The 26,118-nt window shown below is 34.7% G+C and overlaps 2 non-coding genes and 1 pseudogene across 2 annotated transcripts; 1 reads left to right on the forward strand and 2 right to left on the reverse strand.

Moving 5' to 3' along the window:
- Positions 1–18,144: 18,144 nt before the first annotated feature.
- Positions 18,145–20,605, reverse strand: LOC102471710 (glutaredoxin-3 pseudogene; annotated as a pseudogene).
- Positions 19,205–19,368, reverse strand: LOC114006309 (U1 spliceosomal RNA). The gene has a single exon (XR_003548045.1). It is a non-coding gene; the product is annotated as a U1 spliceosomal RNA (small nuclear RNA).
- Positions 20,606–21,297: 692 nt separating the features above from the next.
- On the forward strand, positions 21,298–21,404 carry LOC114006310 (U6 spliceosomal RNA). Its single transcript, XR_003548046.1, has one exon. It is a non-coding gene; the product is annotated as a U6 spliceosomal RNA (small nuclear RNA).
- The last annotated feature ends 4,714 nt before the right edge of the window (positions 21,405–26,118 follow it).

Genomic DNA, 26,118 nt, shown 5'->3' on the forward strand with positions numbered 1-26,118 from the left:
AGGAGAAAAGTCATCATTTAAAACCTAAAAAATATAGGTTATAAATTGATTTTAAGTCTCATTGTTTCCAATTAGCAACATCTTGCCTGCTAAAGCTACACTCTAATAAAATTTAGTCAGGACGCTGCTAGGTAGAAGTTAGCGTTCTACTGTCATGGCTCACCATACACACTAAGCATTACAAAGAAGACTTGCTCCGACCTCCTAAATTCTGTGCCTGAGGACCACTGCTGCATATTATAATATTATATATATATTTTGTATTGAATCAATAATTGAAGTTTTAAAAGCATATATAAAATGTATAAATCTAAAACGTATAAACACATTGTTGACTCAAAAGAGAGAAGAGAATATATCCTTTCAATAAAAGAGAGGAGAAAAAGGAGAGAAAAGGAAAAAAGCAAACAACTCCAAGTGCACATACATACATATTGCTAAGATGTGCAATTTCATGTCACTTATAAATACATTAATTTATACTTGTTTGTAGTATAGATGTTAAACAAAAATTTAAAATGGAAACTAGTTACTTCTAAAACAATAGCAGTCTCTAACATGTATTGACTGTTTCATTTGTGCCAGGTATTGTACTCACCACTTTATCAGCATCAGCTCATGAGGTGAACCTGATTGTTCTTGTAAATTTAATTCATGAACTTGCTTCTCATTTCTCCAGCTCAATTTGTCTGTTAAAATCTGACTAAATATTATTTTACTTATTGTTCACTTAGTCACCTGACCTGGAATGGAAAACATTACTTTCTTGTTTAGGAAAGTTGATAAGTAGCATTCACTCGCATTTTACCTTCACTGAGTATCAATTGTGGCCTTTGTATACATACTTTTTCTACATTCCGTATTGCTGGGGGTCAGTTAGTAGTTTTTGCTAGTAAGAAATAGATGAGAACTTTACATATATACAGGGTGTCACTAGAAAATCACTAAGCAATTATAATACTTTGGTAAAGAAATCTGAATCAAAACATGCTTTTTTGTTTTGTTATGTTTGAGTAAGTCATATAACTTTACTGTGCATGAGGAAAAAAGAAAATGACATCAGTGAATAATTTTCAAGACCTCCCTTTCTAAGATTTCCTTCAATAACTTCTACTCGTGAGTATCAAAATTGGAAATCAATGTTCTTCTCTAGTTTTATCCTCCAATTTGAGCATGTGTTGGTGTGCATATTAGTTCTCTATTGCTACATAACAAATTACTTCAGAATGTGGTGACTTTAATTCAACAACATTTATATGTCACCGTGTTTGTGAGTCAGAAAATTAGGCATGGCCTAATTGAGTCCTCTGGCTCTGGACCCCTCAAAAGGCAGTGGCCATCTCAACACTCAATGAGAAGAATCCACTTCCTAACTTTCTCAGGAGATCATTGTCATAATTTAGTTCCTTGTAGGTAGTTGGACTCAGATGGCTTTTCCTCAGGAGATGTTAGTTGTAATCCTTGTAGAGTTCCTTGCCAAATGGGCATCTCTAGAAAATATCTGACGTCATGGCCCCTATGTTTGTAGAGCAAGCAACCAAGAGGGCACAAAAGGGTGCCACGAAGACAGAGGTTTACAAGCAAGATAGAAGACAGTCTTTTGTAACCTACTGACAAAGTGGGCCCCCTCTTTTTGCCTGGGCCATTTCTTGGTACTACTAATGTCACTGGTAACATTGAGAGATGAAGTAATATCCCCAACCCTCCAGGAAAATAACATGCTCATTTACGTTTATTTTAAAGAAGTGGATTTCTCAATCTCAGTATTCCTTAGATACATTGAACATACATCATCTATTTCCCATGGGATCTAGGGTGAAGGGGAACTGATGCAAATGTGTCAGTATTAATGCTATTTGCTGTAAAAAATAATCCTTCCTCTCTGACTCAAGAGTTTTGTATTTTTAGCCTGTATCCCTTAAGTAGTAACTAGGTAATCTAATATCTTACACTAAGTAGTGTAAAATTAAATCCCATATCTTATATTCTACTACAATCATAAAGTTATTTATTGGGGCTGGCAGGTGGCATGGTGGTTAAGGGAGCCGGACTCCCACACGGCTAACTGTAGTTTGAGTCCTGGCTGGACCTCATGGCTTGGTCTCTCACTCTCTCTCTCTCTCTCACTCTTGCTCTGCCCCTCTCTGATCAAATTAAAATAAATAAATAAATAAAGTTAAATAAAATAATTATTTAAAAATGAAATAAAGTTATTTATTTCTCATTAGTTATATCAATTTTTGATGAAGGAAGAGCCATATACAATATATAAACCCACATGGCAAGGAACTTCAGGTGGCCTCTAGGAACTATTGGAAACCTCTAGAATCTGACAGTGGCCTCCTGTTGACTATAAGTAGAAATCTTGAGCTCTAGTCATACAAAGAAATGAATATTGCAAATAGCCTGAGTGAGCTTGGCAACAGATTTTTCTCCAAGAAAGCTGCTAGATAAGAATTCAGCTCTGCTAACTTTTTTATTTAGCATTGTAACTCTGAGCAGAGGTCTTAGCTAAGCTGTGCTTAGATTCCTGACCCATGAAGACTATGAAATACTAAGAAATGAATGTTGGTTAGTATTGCCAACTTTGTAGCAATTTGTTAATGTAGCAGTAGAATACAAATACAGAATTTTAGAATATCAGTTTCCTGGTTCTTTGTATGTCAAGTAATTTTAGATTGAATTCTGCATATTGTGAATGTTATGTATGGAGAGACGCTGGATTCTATCATATCTCTTAAGAGAGCATTAGTATTTTTGTTTTAGAAGGCAACTAATCTGATTTCATTTTCAAACTGCAAACATTGCCTAATCTGTGGCATCTAACATCTTAGTTCAGTTTTTGTTGTTTGTATGCATCTATCAGGGACTCACACCATCTATTTCCTTCATTCAGAGTATGATTCTCCTCTAATATCTCTCAGACTTGGTCCATAATCCTTTTCCATAGCCTTCAGGTAGTGCTTTTTATATTTTTTTCTAAAATTTATAACTAACACCTATGGAGGATCAGTTTCTTAGGAGCTTATTCCTTCATATTAGAACAGACTCCCCAAGCCTATGCTTCAATCAGTAGATTGCAAGTGCAAATATTCTCCAAGTATTTCATTCTACTAAAATGTGAATTATATTACACAAACTAAATCATTTCTCTGTTTATGGACAATGTTCTATAACAAAATACTACCCATAGTATTACTGTGAAATATCAATGAATTCATAAAAGCTTGCTACATTAGAGGTATGTATTTGACATGCCTTTTTATTTTATCACAACATGTCCTTTTTGTTACTTAGATATTTTGAGTGAATGAGTATTAACAAAACCATATATTCTACCTTTTGGGTCCTTACTATACATTGAGCCCACAACATGTGTCTATTATTATCATACACATTCAGAACATATCTTATGACATTATCCATATATGCTTTGAATGCATATTAACAGCAGAATACATGTACACATTATAAGTTCATCTTATTGAATGCATAGTAAAATCTTTATAAAAATATTGTTGTAATATTCAAAAGCTATTTACTTAAACATGTTACTTAGTATTCTACCATTCATTAAATGTTATTTCTAAATAATATAGTAGAAATTAACAGAAAACTCTGGTTTCCAGAAAATCACATTATCAAATCAAAGCAATTTTGTTTTGTTTTTATAATCTTTTCCTGCTTATATCCTCAGCAACGGAATATGAACTATATAGGTAAAAGCATTAGCAGCTGTAATTGCAATACACACATTTTCATTAGTCCCACACGGCTAACTGTAGTTTGAGTCCTGGCTGGACCTCATGGCTTGGTCTCTCACTCTCTCTCTCTCTCTCACTCTTGCTCTGCCCCTCTCTGATCAAATTAAAATAAATAAATAAATAAAGTTAAATAAAATAATTATTTAAAAATGAAATAAAGTTATTTATTTCTCATTAGTTATATCAATTTTTGATGAAGGAAGAGCCATATACAATATATAAACCCACATGGCAAGGAACTTCAGGTGGCCTCTAGGAACTATTGGAAACCTCTAGAATCTGACAGTGGCCTCCTGTTGACTATAAGTAGAAATCTTGAGCTCTAGTCATACAAAGAAATGAATATTGCAAATAGCCTGAGTGAGCTTGGAAACAGATTTTTCTCCAAGAAAGCTGCTAGATAAGAATTCAGCTGTGCTAACTTTTTTATTTAGCATTGTAACTCTGAGCAGAGGTCTTAGCTAAGCTGTGCTTAGATTCCTGACCCATGAAGACTATGAAATACTAAGAAATGAATGTTGGTTAGTATTGCCAACTTTGTAGCAATTTGTTAATGTAGCAGTAGAATACAAATACAGAATTTTAGAATATCAGTTTCCTGGTTCTTTGTATGTCAAGTAATTTTAGATTGAATTCTGCATATTGTGAATGTTATGTATGGAGAGACGCTGGATTCTATCATATCTCTTAAGAGAGCATTAGTATTTTTGTTTTAGAAGGCAACTAATCTGATTTCATTTTCAAACTGCAAACATTGCCTAATCTGTGGCATCTAACATCTTAGTTCAGTTTTTGTTGTTTGTATGCATCTATCAGGGACTCACACCATCTATTTCCTTCATTCAGAGTATGATTCTCCTCTAATATCTCTCAGACTTGGTCCATAATCCTTTTCCATAGCCTTCAGGTAGTGCTTTTTATATTTTTTTCTAAAATTTATAACTAACACCTATGGAGGATCAGTTTCTTAGGAGCTTATTCCTTCATATTAGAACAGACTCCCCAAGCCTATGCTTCAATCAGTAGATTGCAAGTGCAAATATTCTCCAAGTATTTCATTCTACTAAAATGTGAATTATATTACACAAACTAAATCATTTCTCTGTTTATGGACAATGTTCTATAACAAAATACTACCCATAGTATTACTGTGAAATATCAATGAATTCATAAAAGCTTGCTACATTAGAGGTATGTATTTGACATGCCTTTTTATTTTATCACAACATGTCCTTTTTGTTACTTAGATATTTTGAGTGAATGAGTATTAACAAAACCATATATTCTACCTTTTGGGTCCTTACTATACATTGAGCCCACAACATGTGTCTATTATTATCATACACATTCAGAACATATCTTATGACATTATCCATATATGCTTTGAATGCATATTAACAGCAGAATACATGTACACATTATAAGTTCATCTTATTGAATGCATAGTAAAATCTTTATAAAAATATTGTTGTAATATTCAAAAGCTATTTACTTAAACATGTTACTTAGTATTCTACCATTCATTAAATGTTATTTCTAAATAATATAGTAGAAATTAACAGAAAACTCTGGTTTCCAGAAAATCACATTATCAAATCAAAGCAATTTTGTTTTGTTTTTATAATCTTTTCCTGCTTATATCCTCAGCAACGGAATATGAACTATATAGGTAAAAGCATTAGCAGCTGTAATTGCAATACACACATTTTCATTAGGAGCTCGTTGCAGAGCTCTTATTTTTTAAAAGCCCTGTAATAACTGCAAAACTTTGGAAAAAACTTCTTGAAGTTCCTAAATTTTGCAAAATATAAATAAAATTAAATTTGTATTTATTTAATAAATCATATGGTACCACGGCTAGTTAATTATTCATCCCTTAAAGGAGTCTAGAAATAACCTAAACTCATATGTGAACTCAACGTAACTTTAAGTTTCTTGAAGCAATCTTGAAAGTCAGTTAGTTGCTGAGTAAATAAAATCAACAAGAGCTGTTAGTTTTTAGCTGACTTTAAATACCTAAGGTTGTGTTACTGGGTTATAGTACACTAAGAAATGCAAGAGTTTGCTAGAAAAACAGAGTATTTATGTCTCATTACCACAATGTATCATATTTCACAATAGCACAAAATAAAAGAGTAGGCATTATTATTATTATTACTCTAAGGAATTATTTTGGTGTGTGTTTGTTTTGCCATAGGCTGCATGCACTCGCCAGAGAGAGACAGAGGGACAGAGTGGAATGGAAAATAAAAAATTTACCACCATCTCCCCAGTGGGATGACTACACTACAATTCCTTCTCATCATTCTTCTCCTGGAATTTTGGACACACATGCACAAATGCTTGGCATGATTTTCAAGCCTCCAGGTCCAGGACTCTAATCATAGTCAATTGTGTGGGAGTCCAATACCTTAACCACCACACCACCCGCTGGCCCCCCAGGAAGCTTTATTTATTTTAGGTTTTTGTTACAGGTCACATGTATTTGCCAGAGAGACATAGTGAGGAGTGAGACATCACCCTGCAGGGTGGGGGAGGGAAAGGCCATGTTACAATCCTTTCTCCTCTATTCTCCTGGAATATAGGGCACACACACACACACACACACACACAAAGTTGGCATGATTTTCAAACCTCCAAGTCTGGGACTCAAACCATGGTCGACCATGTGGAAGTTCAGTGCCTTAAGCACTACGCCACTTGCTGGCTCCAGTAAACATTTTTAAAGTGATCATGGAACATAAGACATTATCTACATAGAAGTCTCTAATTGTGTATTGTGTTCTAAAGTCACTTGTAATCTAGATGACGTTGTTTCAACCAGTAGTTATTTATTACAGTCATGTGATTAATACAAAATGCTAAGAAACAAACATTTAATTCTGTAAGTTAATATAAGACTGGTTCAACTGCAAAATAAAAGTGATATTGTCATCATTCCAAGAGAAAGCATTCACTTAATGACAAAACATTTATATTTATAGGAAAGTAGCTTTCTTTAATATGATTAACAGGTGTCAAAATAATTAAAATTATTTTAAAAACCTGTGGAAATAAGTACTGAAACTAGGGACAAATACAGAAAGAAATCAGTGATGTTTTTATAATACATTTATATTTTAGAGAAAGCAGTGTCTTTTATTATGAATATATGGTAACATATTCCTCTTTTATTCAAAATACAGTTTATTCTATTTTCTATAAGTTAGTCAATATCGCCATACTAGATCTAGACCTCTTCAATGAAATCCTCCCCAAGACTACACAAAACAAATATCAATGAATGGTTCTCTTAAGCTTTTTCACAGCTGTGTAAAAACTTCAGTTTTTATCTAAATCTTGATGTACTTTCATGAAACTAAAGAAGTAGTTTGATAAACAATACATGAACCACTCAGCTCTCATTAGTCAGAGGTCATATCTACCTCATACATCTGAGTTCTTTATCTTGCAAGGTGCCTGGCCCATCGTAGGCACTAGAATCTTTTTGAATTAATGAAATGAATGAATATCTTAAAAATGTTGGTCCTTTTGGTAAGCTTTATCTAATGTCATGTAGACAAAGCTGTATAGATCTAGTTATATTAGAATTGCTATGACAATAAAGATAGATGTGACATATAAAATGGAATAGTGAAGTATTTTAGTATTTTGAAAAAATACTACAATAAGACAAAGATCCCCAAACTAGATGAGAATCATGAATTTGGGAGTCTCTTCAAACTTCTGCTTTTACCTTGCAAGTTTGTGTTCATTAAGACTGTGTTAGCATTATCTCATCTGTGAAACTACCTCACCAGAAAGTAAGCTTTGAAGTTCTTCACAACAGTATAGTTCTTATAGTAGCATAACCTCAATGTCATGGAACATTTCTTTTTTTAGAGATTTTTGTGATAGGGTTCATGTGCTCACCAGAAAGACAGAGAGAAAGTGAGAAATCACCCTCCAGGGGGATGGCCACACCGTGATCCCTTCTCCATTTTCCTTTCAGGATTGTATGCTCATATGAACACAAATCCAGCATGGGTTTTAAGTTACCAGGTCCAAGACTCAAACTGCAGTCAAATACATAGTAGTTTAGTAACATAACCATTATGCCATCTGTTGGTCCCATGGAATGCTTCTTAATTGATGACAATAAAGTTATCCTAAGCTGTTTTTTTCAAACTGTTAACTATATTGAGGTATATAGGCAGAGTAAGAGCCATAAAACAAGTATTCTCACATATTCACACCTTAGTTAGATACTATAAATTGTCACATACTTCATTGCTTCCTCTAAGGGTTTCTTTTTTTTTTTTTTTCATTTTACTTGTCATCTTAGTATTTAAAGATATCATTTAATTTCATCTTTCTTTTAAATAGAAAAGGAAAGATGAAATAAAGGATGAAAATAAAAATGACAAATGTAGGAAAATGTTTCAATTCCTACAAACATTGTTGGTTTTTCCTCTTTATAGAGAATGATAAAATTCTGAAAAACTAAATATTGACAAATGGTCTTTGAAAGTAAAACTCACTATGGAGAAAAAAAATTGAGATGAGATTGATATTATATACATGAAAGTTAGCTCATTGAGAGTCAGTACCATTTTTTGAAATTTCTTGCATTTTCTTATATTTCCTAAAACTTATCTCAGTGTTGGGTAAATGTGTTCAGTACATGGTAATAAAAAAATAATAATGAAAAGGAAATAAAAACAGAAGACAAGTAAACTTTTGCTAGGACTTACATTATCTGTATGTACATCATATAAAATTTAATTTACAAAACAGTTCATTTGATTCTACTCAATTTATTAAGTATATAAAAATATCTGCTAAGGATTGAGTTATGCACTATGGGGAATTTCAAAACAAGATATGATTCTGGCTTAGATTATTTAGCCATAAGTCTATAGTATTATGAACGGGGGTAAGAAGAGGGATAAGCTATGCAACATTAAATGCTAACTATCTACACTGAAAATATTGAGGTATCTCAGAAATATCTACAAATAAATAAAATTGGGTAGCTGTAGTGCTTTAAGAAGTAGCTATGTTTTTCCCTCCCACTGAGTTAGCTCTATCTTATTTCATGTCTCTTGGTGGATCGTTAATTCTATGGGAAATGATACATTGCTTCACCATCAGCTGCATTTCTGATAAAATGATATCATATCACTCAAAGAGGAATCTTCTCATATCAAGCACCAGCAAAAAAGTAACAAAAAGACTGTCTTATGGCTCTAACTTTGTCAATACCATATGGGACATACCACGATGCTTGTAAAATAAAACATTCATTAATACATCATTTCTTAGGCTAGTAATAGTCAGGCACTATGTAGGTGTGAAGTGCATAAATTATTGACCATGTACATACAATTCTTATTAATTATAACTCAACTTTCCTCTTCTCTTTGCCTGTGTGTGTGTTGTATGTATTTGTGTATACAAGTCCTTTTTCCTTTTTTCTAAGACAGTGTGCCAAAAGCTATATAAAGAAAAAAAATAATAAAAAACAAACAAAAAAACAATCAGGGCCAGTCACTGGTGTGTGGTTAAGGTGGGTGGATCCCACACAGCCAACTATGCAACTCAAGTCTCAGACCTAAGGGCTTAAAAAACATGCTGGGAGCATGTGGGTGCACACCTAAAATCTCAAGAAGAGGAAGAAATGGAGAAGAAAAGATTGGGGTATGATCATTCCTCCATGGTGGGTGCTTTCTCACTTCCTCTCTCTCCTGCTCCTTTTTTCTGTGTGTCTCTCTCTGGCAAGCATACGCACCCTCTGGCAAATTTAAAAAGAAAAAGAAAAAGAAGAGGAAAGAAAAAAGAAAGAAGGTGGAGAGGAAGGAGGGGGAAGGAGAGGGAAGGAAAGAGGAAGGAAGAATCAAAAGAACTAATTCAGGACAATCAATTACTTCTAACTATGGAGGAGTGGAAGGTGCCCTGAATCCTTGCTTTCCCAAGGTAGCAAGGCCTACTGAACAAGAGCTTATATCTTATGGGGCTAAACATCTCAAAGTAGGAGAAATTACATAATACATAAAACCCCACCATTCTCCTTCTCTTAGTTTCTTCCCCGCCACTGAATAGCCAGGGAAGCATTGGGAGGACAAGAAACAGCCAAAATAAACCAACTCCATGACCGCTAATATCATCAGCCCTCAAAAAGTGTGCTTGTAAATCTCAACAAGGATGGTGAGATTACAAGAATAGATAAAGTCACAATTCTCATTACTAGGGAAAATCCACATCTCAGAGTATGAAGCAAAGTCAAAAGGGACATAATGGTACAAAGATCCTTGGCTGTTGGTTCCATACTAAAATAAACATACTTCACAGAAGCACATGGATTTAACCAGTCTAAGTGAATGTGAGTCACTGTGTTTCCCAATCATCTTGACTTTGACCTATGACTCATCAAGGTCCTTAGTGTCTTTCTCCTAGTGCTTTATGAAATAACACTCATTCCTTTTCATTCTCCCCACTACCATTACATTCCAAGCACTCATTACTCCATACTTGGATTATTACACTAGTTTCTCTACTAGTTTCCCTGGCTGTTTTATTCTTTTTTTCAATCTATTACAGACACCAAACATAGATTAAGTCCTCCTGAAACCATGAATTATTGGTTTCATTTCCAATATTTTGTTTCACAGCTTAATTCAAGAGAAAGTTCAAAGCCTCCAATCTATAATTCAAGTGTCCAACTTTATTCTTACTGTTATCATCTCGATTTTCTCTAGCCCAGGAATGTACCCTCCATTCATCTGACACTGTGCTTGCTTCTGAGTGGTACTCCTGTCTAGCATTTCTTTGCATAAGAGGTTATTTCCCTTCTCTCCACCTTTTCAAACTCTGTTTTCACCAATCATTGTAGTTTATCTATAGTTTCCATTTTCTGAACAATGTATTTTGGGGCAAGATGTTGCATATAACAACAAGGATTTAGAGAAAGTCATCAATGACCACAGTTTTCAGGCAGTGCTTTCCTGAAAATTTAAGTCTGGAAATAGGTATTAGATGATGGGCAGCATTTGGACACTGAAGGAATGGGCACATCTACTTTTCCTCTTATAAAACAAGGAACTTTAGAAGATGGGAAAGAAAGACTGAAGGATTCTGTTTCTGACTGTCTGGTTCAAATTCTATCTCTCTCACTTACATATGGCATCATGGACATGTTATTTGATAAGACTCTGATTCAATTTCCCTCCCATTGGGTGGTTTCTATGCTAAGAATGACTTACTCAACTCCACACAGTATTATTAGTAGTAAAATCTAACCAGTACTAGTCAATATGAGGATTTAAGATATAAGGTGAAGAACTAGATAACTGAAAAATAAAGGTCTTGGATGAAATAAAAGTTCTGGAGATGAAATGAAAGAGGATTAGGACTGGGTGAAAGATAGCCAGTCAATATAGTGATCGGGAAAGTCTAATAGATGGTTCTTTCCATTAGATTTTCTTCACAATATTCTTTGTTCCCATCCATGGATCAGTTCTTCTAGCATGACACAGAGCCAAGTATATTTAGATGATAGTGAGGAAGCTGATAACAATGGCTCATTAGCCAGTAATAGCTAGACAGAGACATTTTGATACAGAAATTCATAATCCTCATAAAAACATTAATAATTATTATTTTCTCCAGTTTGAAGATTTGGAAACCAGGGTGCTGAGAAATTAAGTTATTTGCTCAGTCACATAGCTAAATATTTGTACAATTTGATTTAATTGGGTAACTTCCATAGTTCAGCCTCTAGCAGAAATCTCTGTCCTGAACCTGATATCTCTTTTTCAATTTCTGGATGGACATGTTTCAAACCTAAAATTGAAAGTGTCTGATATTGCCCTTATCTCCTCCTCCCAATTTGTTTTTCTATCATCTGTGTTCCTTCAAAAATTAATTTCTGCTGCCTCTCTGATCACATAGCACTTCTTTTCTTTCTTTGGCACTTGCCTTCTTATGCCTCTAACTCCTCTAAAATGTACGACACAGAGAGAGCAATGTTAGTTTAAAAACTTTAAGCAAAGTGAACATAGTCTTCTTCTCCCTATGGTGGTCCATTGTTCAGCAGACATGGGAGTGAGCAGCAATTACAATAGAAATATTAGACTAATTTATATGAGTTATATGAGAGTTATATTTTACTATGATAGAGGGATTTTCTGATTGATTCTAGGTAAATTAAACATTGTACATGTTGGAAAGATCCGAAGATGTGACTCATGTAAGTGGTGGAAAAAACTGAAGTCACTGGATACAGAAGAATAGCATCTTCATGTAGAACACATTGCAGAGGTTTCTCTGTCAAATAATGCAGGTGTTTCTGCACTAAGTATATGCATTTGATGTTTCAGATATATGAATATAATAGCGTTCTATTAATTACATTTTTAAACCAACCCTGCCAAGAAGAATGTCAATTTTATATTTAAGTCTTGAGGTGACTGAAAAATAATAAAATGTAACCTTTAATTCTATGTTGAGAGTTAAGAAATCAGCACATGGTGCTGCTTGTATTTCTTTCTTTCTTTCCTTTTTTTTGGGAGTGATTTTTGCTATAGGGCATGTACACTCGCTAGAAAGACAGAGACAGAAAGCAAGAAATCACTTCCCAGGGTGGATGGCCATGCCGCAATCCCTTCTCCTCCATTCTCCTCTTGGAATCTTGGACACGCACACACATGCGCCCAGCGCGAGTTTAAGCAACTGGGTCCGAGACTCGAACCTTGGTCAACTACATGAGAGTCCAGTGACATAGCCATTACGCTAACTGCTGGTCCCTTGTATTTCTTTGATAATGTGTAAGTTTCGTGAGGATGAGTCATTCTATAGCTCATATCTTTGGTCTCATGTAACAAGTAGATAGTGATTATTGATGATGCCTAAAGTTGTAAACTTAACAATGCTTCTGCATAGACATTCTAGTTGAAACTGTGTTAAGAAAAGCTGTTCGTGTGGGGCCAGCAGGTGGCATGGTGGTTAAGTGTGCTGAACTCCCACATGGCCAACCACAGTTTGAGTCTCAGACCTGGAGCCTTACTTTCTCACTTTCCCTCTCTTTCTCTCTCTCTCACTCTCACTCTGACTCTCTCTGGTCAAATGAAAATAGATAAATAAATAAATAAATTTAGAGAAAATAATTCTTAAAAGAAGAAAGAAAAGAAAAAGAAAGGGTGTTTGTGGAAGAATATGTAAATCAAAAAAAAATTTTAGAGGGCACATGTGCTCAGAGAGAGACAAAGAGAGAAAGTGAGAAAGGAACCCCCTGGGGTGGGGTGGGGGGGAGATAAACATGCAGCAATCCTTCTCCTCTATTTCTCTCTCCTTTTGTATTTTTGGGGATGTAAACACAATATCTTTTTCAAGCTCCAAAATCTGGGGCTCAAACAGCACAATCAGTCATGTGGAATCTATCTGCCTGAACTACCGTGCCACAGGCTGGCTTGAGAATGTACATTTTTAAAAGAGTAGAATGTTGGGAAATGTCCAAATGAGACATTGCAGTAAGAAGAGAGTGAGAAGCCAAAGTATCTGGGAAAAAGAAACCAGAGATCTTGGAGGGGAATCAGGAGCCTACGCTCCTGTGACCTTTCCCCTGTCACTCTCTGTTGCACACTTTAGAGATCAACCTCCACCTTCTCCAATTTGGCATGGATCTTTCAGGTTTCCAATCATTGTGCACTGCCCAGTGGTCACAAGGATAGATGTGACCTTGGCCTTGGCCTTGGCCTTGGCCTTGAACTACTTTAGAAAGATGGACCTAAGTTGATCTCAATGAAGATACTTCTCAGACACTTACATTAAGTTACTGAAGAAGAGAAATTATTTTCCCCCATGATTCACAAACTGTAAGACTATGACTCAAGCTGTAAGTAGTTGTCTTCTCTGCCAAACGAATGGTATCTGTTTGTGGTAGTAGAGAAAAAGCATGATACACAGAAAGTGGTCCGTAGGGATGGGGAGATAAGTGTTTTCTCCGTTTACAAATTCACTTTGCCCAAGAATAAAAACATCCTTTTCATCCCAGTTCTATGAGCCAATACATTATCTTTTGCCTAAGTAAGTTTGAGCTGGGCTTTTTGTCACTTGTGACCCAAAGTCCTGATTGTTATGGGAAAGAGATGCCAAAGATGTCATATATGTTACTGTAAAATCAAAGAGACTGAAGACAGGAAAAGGACCATTTCCTTTGGCTTTCAGCCTTTCCCAGTTATCTCTGAAGCTGTAATGCCATGATACTACTGAAGATAAATCTAGTTTTCAAGTGACTTATTAAATAACACCAAGCCTAGAAAAACTTAAAAACTGTCTTAATCCTCACCACCATCTCCCTCAAATATACACACCCCACAGAATTTCTAGGTAGTTTTTGTATATAAATAATAAACTAAATTCCTAGTATTACATTATAATTGATCTCATTTAAATTTATGAAAGAAGGCCCAGCTGCAGTAGCACAGAAGTATAGGACAGTGCTCTGGAGTGCTGGAAACCATATGGAAGTTTGTGATTATTTCCTGGGTAGACCTGTGTGTATCTGTTGCATGTACATAGGCCTGTGATCTTGGGAAGGCCAGAGATCAGGGGTAGATTGTAGCATGAGACCTTGTTGAGGGTGTTTAGCTTTTTCTCTTCCTCTCATGAAGTTAAAAAAAAAAACTTTAGAAAATGAATGAAATAAAAAAGTAAACTACAAATATGAGCTACATAAGAAACTTCACTTTTGTTCAATTCATGTATTCAGTTTAATAAGTAGGAAAGCAGTTCTGGCATAAACTAAAGCTATATGAGAGAACATCAGAAAGTTTATGAAAAATTGGAATTATAGTACAAATTTGTTTCAGTGCAATAAAAAAGTTAAATCCATGGATAACTACATAGATTGTTCATAAGACACATTTTTCATGACCCTTTTAGTAACTCTTCATATAGTCTTTTAAAAGGTATTTAAAATAAAGCTTACACATGGGAAACATACATCTTTAGAATGCCAAATATTATTTCAAATTATCCTTTCTAGTAGAAAAACAATAGTGAATTAAATACACAGAAAGTGGAATAGCTAAGGTTGATATTTGTTAAGATTTGAAAAGTTCCCTAAATATGAAAGAGCATTCATATCATATGTGAGCGTTGGCAATATCAAGAATGTAAATCTTATAAATGATGAGAAATGAGTATGTTAAAGAATACTTGGAGAAACTCTTTTTCTCAGTTGTGACTGTCATGTAAGAGGCAGATCTTTCGCTCTGAATTCTTTTGCTGCAGGTGCTGGAATTAATCACTGCATTGCTCTCTGGGGCAAAGTAGGAATCCCTTTCTCACTCTTAGGACATCTTTTTTGCTAAAGTAACTTATTATGACTCAAAAGTAGGCTAATGTGCAAATTTAATAATTTTTTTTACATGAAATACTTTGTAGCCTGGATCTAAATCTAGATCAGTGGGTATGCTACCCTTGTACTTTGTAAATGAGAATTAATCACAGCCTTCCCTTTCGTTTTTATGGCTGATGATCTCCTTGAAATATTAGTTTGGTATATTTTTATTTTCCGACCATTAGGACCCAGGTTGCGCCCTCGCAGATTAGAAAACTTCATTGCAGAGTCAGAGAACATGATTTTGTATTCTTCATTAGATTTGTTATGTTTTAAGAAATGGCAAATTTTCATTGTGTTTTGTCATGTGACCATGTATTGTAGCAATGAAAGTTAGTAGACACTGGGATGTATTTTAAAAACATACACTGCCTAATTTGAAATGCTTCATTTTCTTTTTAAATGATATCCATTTAGATTTTTTTTTTTTTTTGGAGAGGTTTTTGCTATAGGGCACGTGCACTCGCCAGAAAGACAGAGACAGAGAGATGGAAAGTGAGAAATCCCCTCCGGGGGGGGGGATGGCCACGCCACAATCCCTTCTCCTCCATTCTCCTCTCGGGATATTGGGCACGCACGCATACATGCCCGGTGTGAGTTTAAGCCACCAGGTCTAGGACTCGAACCACGGTCGACTACATGGGAGTCCAGCGACATAGACATTATGCTAACTGCTGGTCCCTCCATTTAGATTTGTTATGGCTCATCCAAATGAACGGATAGAACAGAATCTGAGACAAGCAACAACTGTAGAAATTCCCTTTTGTAGCAGTTATTCTCAGGAGTCTTTCTCACTTTTTGTAAATATATCAGTGATTTAAGAACCACTCTCTTATTTAAACTCACTGGTCCAAAACACTGAATTCATAAACTGTACAATATGCACAGTGGTCGATTGTATTAACACATGAAAGAACAATGCCTCTACATAAGAGGTTTATTCTGCTATATAATTAGAAAAACAGGAGCCATAATTCACTTTGCATATTAACAAATTGGCAAGAAATTGTAAAGTGCTGATATTTTATTAAAATCACATAATCAAATAAAGTAAATTTTATAGGAACTATTGAGTTGTTGGAAAAATCATGACACATTTTTGCATAGAAAAAATACATCATGACTTTTCTAACAATCCAGTAGCTTTTCAAGTGCTAAATAGTCTCCAAATGAGGTCATCTCAGGACCTTGAAAATAAAATGAAATATGCTAAAATAATGAAAAGTAAACTAGCCTAGAAAATAAAACATTCTCCATATATGTCTATCTATGAAATTGTGAAACTAGGTTAAATATGAGAGAGAAAGAGCTATTTCTGACAGGGATCTTGTTGTGATCTTCTGATCCAAGTTCCCAGTTAACTAGGATTACCAGGGCATGTGTCCAGCCTGGCTAGGTTGGTCCAGGGTCTAAATCCAAACACATCTTATGGTCCCAAATTTACACGACACCCTGCAGCTTACACTGCTGTGATTGGGCCATAACGAATGTTTAGTGTCAAATAATTTAGCATTATCCGAATGAAAGTACTAACTTTGAAAGATTTCCAAGGCAAATTGCTGGGATAAAAAAGCAAGATATGGAGTAATATATATGTGTGGAAATATAAGAGCATTTATAAAATGTAATGAGTGAAACAGACTTAGGCTGTTAATAGTACTTCTGAGTTTGTTTGAGGGGAAAGTGAATAGAAAAAGGGAGTTGGGGGGATAAAAATAAATTTTTCTGTTTTACCCTGTATTCTTTTTTCCCATTATCTTAAACATTTTATACTGAGAATGTAATGATTTGGGTAATTATAACAAAATTTAACAAGTGTCACACTCATCACATAACCTATTTCCTTATATATTTACCTATAGATATATACTTTTATGAGAATCATTTTTATAAAGATTCTAACATTTTATAAAGTTCTATTCACTTAATGAGTATAGAAATAAGTGACTTTTAAAAAATTTATTTATTCATTCTTTTTTTTTTTTTTGGAGAGGTTTTCGCTATAGGGCGCGTGCACTCACCAGACAGACAGAGACAGAGAGACAGAAAGCGAGAAATCACCCCTCAGGGGGGATGGTCACACCGCAATCCCTTCTCCTCCATTCTCCTCTCGGGATCTTGGGCACGCACGCACACGCGCCCGGCGTGAGATTTAAGCCTCCGGGTCCGAGACACGAACCGCGGTCGACTACGTGGGAGTCCAGTGACATGGCCATTACGCTAACTGCTGGTTCCCTATTCATTCATTTTAATTTGACCAGAGAGAGACACCGAGAGAGAGAGAGAGAAAGTGAGAAACCAAGCCGCCAGGTCTGGGACTCGAAAGAGAAAGCCACTAGGTCCAGGACTCAAACCATCGTTGGCCATGTGGGAGTGTCCAGTGCTTTAACCACCATGCCACCTACTGGTTTCCAAAATAAGTAAATGATTTTTAAAATCTCACCACAAGCTTTGTCTTCTATATATTTTATATCTTCCCAAGGGCCCAGTATAGTGTTTTACACAAAGTGAAGACTGATTAACTAGCAAAAAATTAAAAAAAAATTAAGATATGCTTCTTGATACAACTTAATATTTTTCAAAAAATAAATATGTCAATATGTTCATATTATATATATATATATATATATTTAAAGACATTTTGTAAAAGAGACAAAAATTGCTGTGTTTCACGTTTTAAAATGTAATTTTTAAGGTTAGGATAAATTCTTGCATTAATTCATTTATTTAGTAAATAATTGCATACTTACTCAATATTATTGGATCAAGTATGGTTGAAAGTACCAGAGATTTTTTTTTCATAGTCATTTTTTATTGAATTTAAAGATGTTTATTGCATTATATTTTTGGTGGAACGAAATGTAATATATATTTATTTGTGAAATACCCAAAGCTAACCTGGATAAGAAGCATTTTCCTATTCTCAGTCCATTTCTAAGGACTAAATCATTAATTGCTCCACTGTAATAAATCTCTTGTAATAGTTGGACATTATGTTTAATATTCATTCATTTTCTCCTCTTAGCATAGGCAGCAATTCACCATTTTCTTTCAGTTCCTTAACAATATCCAATCCTCAACAAACTCCCTTTTCACATAGAGATGAGGTTATGTTGGCCAATTTGAATAAGCTTTCAACCCTTGTCGAACTTCTTCATCCTCCAATACGTCAAATGTTTCATATTTAACACCAGTGGTATTCAGTATTTCCAGAATTTGTTTGCTGAATCCACATTTTGCTTCCTGTTTCTTTCCTTTAATAAAGAGCATCACAGAAGTTTTATTTGTTAGCACTTTGAGCATTTCCTCTCATTTGGGAGCTTTGGGGCAAATTATATCTAGCTCTTCAGATGCTTCTACCTCCTTAATAATATCAAGTCTTCCTATGAACTCTCTAGAAACATAGAGCTGAGGATAAGTAGGACAATTGGAATAGGCTTTAAGCCTCTGCCAAACTACTTCATCTGAGAGGATATCAAAACTGCTAAACTGAATATTATGTTTGTGAAGAATTTCTACCACCACCTTGCTGACACCACAGTGTGGTTTGTGAAGCGTTCCCTTCATAAACAACATACAGGGGTCAGTATGAGTTAATTTCTTGAGGTGAAGGTTGGGATCTTTTTTTAGGATGCTCATTAGTGTTGAGTAGGATGGAGCCACTAGATTCATGTCGTTGAACTTTTTTGGTCAATCCTGGGGCATGTGCACCATCTAATTGGTCAATTTTCTGAGAATTCTTGAAAAACAGAAAGGTAGGAACAGAACTAATTTCATATTTTTCAGATACTTCAGGAACAGCTTCAGCTTTGAACTTCACAAATGAAACTTGAGGGTGTTCTTACACTAATTCAGTCATTACATCGTTCATCTGTGCACATTGTGGAGCCCATAGGGCCCAGAAATGGACCACAAGAAGAGACTTGGCTTCGAGACGGAGCAGCACCTCCAACTGCCGGACTGAGCAGACCTCCACCACCGCCGCTGTTGCCATCTCAGCTGCCCCCTTGCCGTGTTGTTGTCATCAGATGAGCAGTATCAGAGATTTTTTTTTTCCCTCCAGTGGAAAGTGCGAACGCAGTCCCCCACTACCACAAATTACGCAGTCGAGTTTCCCACATTTGGGAAAATCGCAGGGGTCAGCACATCCGGAGTGCAATGGATAAGCCTCGCCGTGGGAAAACCACCTTCGTGATCATGGTATCTCCCCTGCCAGGTAAGTATCAGAGATTTTAATGATGAACAAGACTAAGTACCTGCTCTTCATAGCATATGCACTTGAGATAGAACACAAAACTGGTATGAAGATCCAGGAAGCTAGGAGAAAGTGTAACATGATGACGTGGTGGGTGACTACCTATAGTACGCTTGCTGGTGAATATTCTGGGCCCTGTGATTGGATAAAGTTGAGCTGAGAAGTATGAGATTGTAGCATATGACAACTCGTGGGAGGCCTTGAGTGCCAATGCACTCCTAACCTGCCCACTCACATGGAGCCTAGTATAAAAGGTAGAAATCTCTGTCTCTGGCCTCTGAATTAACTGATCCCTGACCCTGCAAACATTCCATTGACTACTGAAATGCATGTAGTATGAGAAAAGGAGGCAACAAAGATACACATTCTCTCCTATGGGTCCATTTTTCTCATGGAACATCTTTCCTGTTGGTTTTCTGTCTCAATGGTGTAAATCAAGGAGAAAGAAACCTTAAGTTGAATCCCTGTTGTTATTCCTTTCAATATTTAAACAGGGATCAACATTTCTGTTTTCTTCCAGGCTCACAGATCTTTAGGAGGGACAACCTTGTCATTACCTATGAGTTTCCATTGAAATTCTTTACATGAGACTTTAAATAAAGGAAATTTACTAGCCAGGGTTATTTAAAGTCAAGAGAGGTCCAGGTCACATCAATGTTTTAGTCTCTAATGTATGAAAAAATTAGGAGAGGAAGCAGGAGTACAAAAATGTTGATGTATTTTAAATGTTTTACCAAATTAACCCTTTCAGTACACACAGAAATCTCACTGGAAGTAAAAATGTCAAAAGTCTAAGTTTGATGGCCTTCATTCGTGATGACCTTTACCTTTTAGGTTAGTCTCAGAGCAAATGTCTGCAGCAAGTGAATCTTCATTTCATTTGATAGGCCTATGAATATTCATTGATATCCTCCTTAGTGATATTTCTGAAAGATATGTAGAAATGTTCTGTATGTTGCCATTTCTCACAGCCATTCTCAATGAAAGTGAAGGGTATGTTAAGTTTTGGTTCCACTAAGAAATTTGTACAAATCAAAATCCTCCACAGAAAAAATAGGTATTATAAAGCTCTTCTGATTGGCAAGTTCTAAACACAAAATCATGAACCAAAAATACAAATTACCTGGCACTGCCTACAGGATTCTAAGTCAATAGGTATAGATGGAGTATGGGCAAGTGCACCTTTTAAAAATTCTTCAGGTAATTCTAGTAAAGGACAGGTTTGGAAAACACTGCTTTTGGTTAAATTTCTTCGATATACATTATTTAGCTAGACCATTAGTCTGCTATTAATATTTCAGTATATCATTCTGGTCTTTTTTTCTTCAATGTATAGATTCTCTGTTATGTAGTCACAACCACAACATAATTCATTTTCTGTTTTTTTTTTTCTTTTTAAAGTTGAAATGCATTAATTTATAATATTCTCAAAATCTTGTCACTTGATTTCTTAAAATGTTGATTTATCTAAATAATTCATTTAATATGTAGTAAATTCAAATTTTACTACATACTAAATTTAAGTTTAAATTTGATTTATATTTAGTATATAGTAAATTCAAAAACAGAAGGGTCATACTAATTTGCAATAACCAATATTAACTAAGACATAATAAACTCAGAATTTTTTAACTAATAAAAACTCTGATATTATATACCCTTTCAGTGATGATGTTAGCCAAAGCTAGAACAGCTAAAAAACTTAACAAATGTAATGGAAAACATAGAATTCCAGCTGCTTTGCTATATTTTGTTGAAATGTTTTAGACCAACCAAAAGGAAGGCCTTTTAGAATATGATTCACAGATCTGAGAAAGTGGCTGGTTGATTTTTACAGAAACTCCTAAGTAGGACATTTAACCCATATTGAGAATAAATAAATTTCAATACCAATAAGAATGCTCAGTTCAGTAGCACATATACTAAAATTAGAATGATATAGAGATGATTAGTTTTGCCCTTCTGCAAGAATGACACACATATTCATGAAATGTTCCATTTCTCTTTCATAATATATTAGCTGAAAATTTCCAAAATTGAGAGAGGCATATATGGAAATTCAAATCCAGGAAATACAAAAAAACACCAAATAGACTTAACATAAGATCTGAGGTACATCATAGCTAAACTGGTAAAAATTCAAGACAAAGATAATACTGTGAAAATGACAAGAAACAAATTACAACTAGAGGGATAAATACGACTAGGAAAAAAAAAGTAACTGAATTACAGAAACATCATACATATTGATAATAATATGCAATATTGATGGGTAAAGTTATCCAACTAAAAGGCACAGACTGCCTCAAAAGGAAAAATACCTCTATATGCTGCTTACAAGGAACACACTTCACAAAGATATACACAGAATGAAAATGAAGGGCTGGAAAAAGTCATTTCATGTAATCAGAAGTGAAAAAAATGGGCAAGATTCACAAAATTGATATCAGACAAAATAGACTTTAAGATAAAAAAGGTAGCGACAGTAGGTAGTGTGGTGGCACTGAATCCCATGGCTGATCACATGGTTCTAGTTCCAGAGCCAGTGGCTTGAAAAATAATCTGCTGCATGTGCATGTCCAAAATCCCAAGAGAAAAATGGAGGAGAAGGAATTACAGCATGGCCATACCTTCTTGGGGGTGATTTCTCACTTTTCCTCTCTCTGTCTCTGTCTGGTAAGCACATTTGCCCTATGGCAAAAATATAAAGAAAAAAGGGTAAGAAAAGACAAAGAGGGATACTATATAGTTCTAAAAGGATCAATTCACCAAGAAGATAACAATTATAAATATTTATACACCCAATGCCAGAGCACCCAAATATGTAAAAGAGAGACTGCTAAATCTGAAAGGAGTGATACAGATTGCAATGCACTAATTGTTGGATATTTCACCTCCCCAGAATCACCACTGGATAGGTCTAGACAAAAAATAAACAGACACCAAAGCTAATTGATATCATAAATCAAATTGAACTTATAGACATATAGAACATTTCACCTAGCAACTATAAAATACAGGGATCTTATAGACGTACAGAACATTTCACCTAGCAACTATAAAATACAGCTTTCTTTATTTCCACATGGAATATTTTCAAAGATTGACCATCTTATAAGCCATAAAATAAGACTCTACAAATTTAAAGGCATAGAAACTATACCAAGCATCTTCACTGACCACAATGAAATTAAACTTGAAATCAACCATAGAAAGAGTCCTTGAGAATACACAAAAGCATGGAAATAAACAACCTTGAGAGAGTGGTTGGTTGTTTTTTTACAGGAATCCTAAAGTGGGACATTTATGTAATTCTAAGTTGAAAATCAGCCTACTTCTGTACAACTTTCAGGCTACTAAAGATATTAAGACTAAAATCAAAAGAGTCATTGAAATCAGTGATAATGAACACATAACTATCCATAATCTCTGTGACACAGAGGTAGCAGACATAAAAGGAAAGTTCATAGCCATTAGTGTTCATAAGAAAAAAATAGAAAAGTGGCAAATAAATACTTAACATTGCATCTGAAAGAACTGTAAAAGCAGCAACAGAACACCCCCAAAAGAACAAAAATAGTAAAGATTAGAGATGAAATAAATATAGTATAAAAAACTATAAAAATCAAGTAAACAGAAAGATGATTTTATGAGAGGATAAACAAAACTGACAGTGTTAACTAGACTAATCAAGAAAAACAGAGAAAAAACCCAGATGGATAAAATCACTAACAAAGCTGTAATGTTATAACCAATATGACAGAAATACAAAAAATTCTGAGAGAATACTATGAGCAACTGTATGTCAACTAACTAGAAAACCTAGATGTGATGGACAAATTTCTGGACATGTACAACTGACCTATGAGGAATTAGGATGAAATAGTTATTAAGAAGATCAATAGCAAGTGACGAGATTGAATCAGTAATAAAAGTCTCCCTAAAAAGAAAAGCCTAGGGGATGGTTTCAATTCTAAATTCTTCAAAACTTTTAAAGAAGGGCTAATCTCAATTCTCCTCAAACTATTTTTAAAGATTTAAAAGAAAGGAACCCTCCCAATCTCACTCTATGAACCCGCCATCACCTTGATACCCAAACCAGACAAGGACATAACAAAAAAGAAAACTAACGAACAATATCCCTGATGAATACTAATGCAAATTTTTCAACAAGATACTAGCAATGCAGATCAAACAGTACATTGAGAAGATTATACACCATGAGCAGTTAGGCCTTTTTCCAGAAATGCAAGGATGGTTCAACATACACAAAACAATAAATGTAATACATCACATTAATAGAAGAAAAGATAAAAATGCTATGATATGTATAAACACAGAAAAAGCATTTGATAAAATACAATACCCCTTCATAATCAAGACTCTTAGCAAAATAGAGGTAGAGGGATATTACTCAACACAATAAAAGCCATATACACAGACCTATTGCTAACAGCATAATTAATGGTGAAAAGTTGAAAGCCTTCCCACTGAAACCTAGAAGAAGACAAGGCTACCCACTTTCTCCATTCCTTTTCAACATAGTACTGGAAGTCCTAGTCAATACAATCAGACAAGAGAGCATAAAAAGGCATTCAGATAGGAAAAGTGACCTATTTGCAAATGTCCCTATTTGTGGACAATATGATTGTATACATAGAAAATCCAAATTAATCCACCAAAAAAATCTTAGAAATGATAAAATTAATTTGGTAAAGTAGCAGGATACAAAATCAATATACAAAAATCTATAGCATTTTATATACTAACAATGAACACACTGAGACAGAATTGAAGAAAACAAACCTATTTACATTAGCCACAAAATGAATAGGATACCTAGCAAACCAAAAAGGTAAAAGATCTAGCAAAATGTATAAGATATCTAGCAAACCAAAGAGGTGAAAGCCCTCCAAAGGAAAACTATGAAAAACTGGAAAATAAAATTAAGCATGATGAAAAATAAATAGATAAAAGAAAATGGAAAGACATCCCATGTTCTTGGGTTGGAAGAATCAATACAATCAAAATGTCAGTTATACCCAAATTGGTCTACATATTGTATGTGATTCCAATCAAATTGCCAGTGACATTCTTCACAGAACCATAAAAAACAATCATTACATTTGTCTGGCATCATAGAGACTCTGTATCACCAATGCAATACTATGCAAAAAAAGAATAAAGTAGAAGGCATCTCACTATCCAACTTCAAAATACAATATAATGTGATAATAGTCAAAACAGCATGGTGCTTGAACAAAAATAGTCACATAGACCAATGAAATACAATAGAGAATGCAGAAATAAACCCCAATCATACAGCCAATTGATTTTTGACAAAGGGTACAAGATAATGAATGCAGTGGAGAAAAGGAAGTCTCTTCAGCAAATGGTGCTGGAAGAATTGGATATCTGCCTACAGAAAAAAATTGAGTCTAGACCTATATCTCTCATTATTAACAAGAATCAATTCAAAGTGTATAAAACATTCAATGTAGAGCCTCTACCAGTATAAAACTACTGGTAGAGAACTTAGGAGAAATACCTGAAGACATTGAAACAGCCAAAGATTTCTTAAATGTGACCCTTAAAGCACAGACAATATTTCCAAACATAAACAAGTGCAATTACATCAATCTAAAGGAAACAAAAATTAAAGTGAAAAGACAACCTTCAGAATGACAGAAAATATTTGCAAATTACTCCTTATACTAGGAATTGATGACCAGAATATACAGTACATGCAAGGAGCTCACTCATTTAAAAAAAATAATTATCCAATTTAAAAATGGGTAAAGGAACGGAATAGACAACTTTCTGAGGAGGACTTACAAATGACCAAAGGCATATGAGAAGAAGTTCAAAGTCTCTTGTAATAAAAAAAACATGGAAATTAAAAGCACAATAATATATCATTTAAGTAGGCCCTACCTATTCTAGATTGTAGAAATCAAAATAATAAATAACAATGAGTATGACCAAAGGCATATGAGAAGAAGTTCAAAGTCTCTTGTAATAAAAAAAACATGGAAATTAAAAGCACAATAAGATATCATTTAGGTAGGCCCTACCTATTCTAGAATGTAGAAATCAAAATAATAAATAACAATGAGTGCTGGTGAGTCGGTAGTGAAAAGGGAACCCTCTTATGCTGTTGATGAAATTTATGTTAGTATAGCCTACATGGAAAACAATATGGAGTTTCCTCAAAAACCCACAAATAGAACTACCATATGGTCCACTAATCCCTACCAAATATCTTTGGTATTTATCCAAAGGATAGAAAAACAATCAGCTGGAGCATTTGAACATCCATGTTTACTACAGGACTATTCACAATTTCTAAGACATGGATTCAACCTAAGTATCCAAACACTGATGACTGGATTACAAAACTCTGACACATACATACTATGGAATATTACTCAGCGATAAGAACAGTGAGACCCTATCATTTGATTCAAAGTGGATGAATATAGAGGACTTAATAATATTAAATAAAGTTAGGCAGACTTTTAAAGATACACACTGTACATCCATACTCAATACAGTACCAAATGTCTGCATCCTATTGCAACAATTGAAAGATTCAAAGATGTATTAGTGGGAGGATAAGCAGAGACTGTAACAGAGGGGAATGGGTGTTAAAGAGTGGGTAGAGGGTGGCTGGGAGGGCCTAAGGGAAGAAACATGTACAGATTAAAAAAAAGTAAAGT

Source organism: Tupaia chinensis, unplaced genomic scaffold, assembly GCF_000334495.1.
Source record: "Tupaia chinensis unplaced genomic scaffold, TupChi_1.0 Scaffold146947_1, whole genome shotgun sequence".
NCBI lineage: Eukaryota > Metazoa > Chordata > Mammalia > Scandentia > Tupaiidae > Tupaia > Tupaia belangeri.